Source organism: Culex pipiens, chromosome 1 (assembly GCF_016801865.2).
Source record: "Culex pipiens pallens isolate TS chromosome 1, TS_CPP_V2, whole genome shotgun sequence".
NCBI lineage: Eukaryota > Metazoa > Arthropoda > Insecta > Diptera > Culicidae > Culex > Culex pipiens.
The window spans coordinates 89050968-89053250 of record NC_068937.1 but is presented as its reverse complement, the minus strand read 5'-3'; positions in this window follow the sequence as shown (position 1 = coordinate 89053250).

The following is a 2283-nucleotide window of genomic DNA, read 5'->3' as shown; positions in this document are numbered from 1 at the left end:
AGGGACCGTCGAGGAAGAGATCCTTCAAGCAAGGGAAAATATCGAGGAATGAAGATAATTGAAGTATGCAGACTGAAGGGACTGAAGAATTCATCGATAGATGGAGAATTATTGATATCGAGAAGATCGACAGCCAGAGAGTCGACTGTAGAAGCCAAATGGAAGCGTCTCAAAACGTTTATAATGCCAACTAATCCGTGAACAAAACTACCACTTATTTTAACTGTTCCACTTCAAACCCAAACAACTTGCCATACTACAACCGCGTACGTTCGCGGCGAGGTTGTTTTGAATTTGTACGCTAAACCGTTTTCTTTTTCGTAGCTGTACACATTCTTAAAATCTCTCCTGTCACATTTTGCAACTCTTTTAGCGTATACTTTCAACTTTGTTTACGTTTTTTTTTTCAAGTTCCAGCTCACACTCGGTGCCAATTTCTTCCCGTTGGTTGTTTTTCTCCATTTCTCTGGCTCAACAAACACGTTCGAGAGAGTTTTTTTCGCTTTGGTTTTTTATTATTATGTCTCTTATTTGCATGCTGGCAGTGTTCTTCTTGCTTTTCTCCTTTCTCCCTTCCTCTTTACTTTCACACTCCCCTCTCGTGCTATTTCAATCCGCGGTTGAGGCCGCGTGTGTCATTCGCAAAGTCTTTTGCCATTTTTTGCGGCTTAAGATCGTTTGAATAATATTAATATAATGGCCGCGTTTTCTCTTCACTACTCTCGACACACACCGTACTAAAATCTGGCGAACCGTATTGTGAAACAGCATATTCAAAACAAATGCGGTAAAAGTGCAGTTATTTTTCTTCCTCATATCAGCAGCCCCGTACAGAAATGTTGTATGACCGAGAGAGAGAGAGAGAGAGAGAGAGAGAGAGAGAGAGAGAGAGAGAGAGAGAGAGAGAGAGAGAGAGAGAGAGAGAGAGAGAGAGAGAGAGAGAGAGAGAGAGAGAGAGAGAGAGAGAGAGAGAGAGAGAGCAAGAGTAGAACACACATAATCGCGCGTAGAATTTGAAACACAGCAAAAAAAAAGAGATGTTTTTCCCTTCGTAGCGTGAAACCAACCGCCGCGGCCGCTGACACACCCAAGTGCCCAAGTAACCACAAGCACTAAATTGAAGTATTTATTCAGTACTAAATCAGCACTCGATTGCTTTGAAGTAGTAAATAAGCTTTGCGAATGCCTCAAAGTACCAAAACTTTGCAGCATTACAACTGGCATTAAATCACCATTTACGACCTTGAAAATGTGCTTCAAAGCATTTGATGTTTATCAACAAAGTAACCCATCCATACGGGAAACATTTCAGCCAGCCACGCTCTTATTGACTTTTATCCTTCTCCCGTTGTACTGTTCCAATAAGCGTGCGGGCTAAGGCGCATTTCCCCCAGCGTGCAACAGTTTTATTTTTGCGTGAACTGGGTTCAATTCCCGCTGACTGAAGTGTTTTTTTTTTTGTTTATTTTTTTTTTTGTGGAAAACTGCAGCCTGTAATTAAGCCAAATTTTTCAAAACATACGCCCATAGCACAAAGGACATTATCAAAAGTTCTCTGGTAAATTGAATGACTTTTCTCGCAAGCAAAAAAATGCTTTCCGGAAGTCTGATACACTTTGTGAAATTTTGCCAACCGTGGACCAAGCACTCCTCGGAAAAACAGTTTAGGTTAGCCGTTAGCCATAACTTGTCCCTATTAACTCCAAGCCTTCCGTAATTGATTGTACTGTACTTGACTGGATTGCCGCAATTTGCTGAGTGACTCAGCAATAATTTTCGTCCAACAAAATGACAACGGGTTTTTCTCATGAACCAGAAACTCGAAACAGCAGAGAGAAAGTCTTCCTTAATGTTCGATGCATCAACCACATCGATTAAAACTTTCAAAACAAACACTCATTTCAGAATACATCAGTTGGCTGGCGCGCATCCTGGGGATCGACGAGAAAAAGGCAAGAATAACATCAAAGTGTCACACTCACACATGAAACGCAACAAGAGAAAAAAAAACAAAGGAGGCCCACCACCAAGTTTGTTGAGCAGCTAGCTGTCCTTTTTTTTCCCCCAGCCTTGACGTCGATAAAGCAGTTTTTTTTGTTCGCGCTTTCGGTGAGGCATTAAATCGGCATCACTGTGCGCCACTTGAAATATTTCTCAAGGGAAAAGTGCTGATTTAATGTTTTGAAGCATTATTTGCTGGTATTAAATGCCAATATAATGCTGATTTAATGCCGCTATTTAGTGCCTCGCGGTTACTTGGGTGGTGGCCTTGTGGTGAATGCG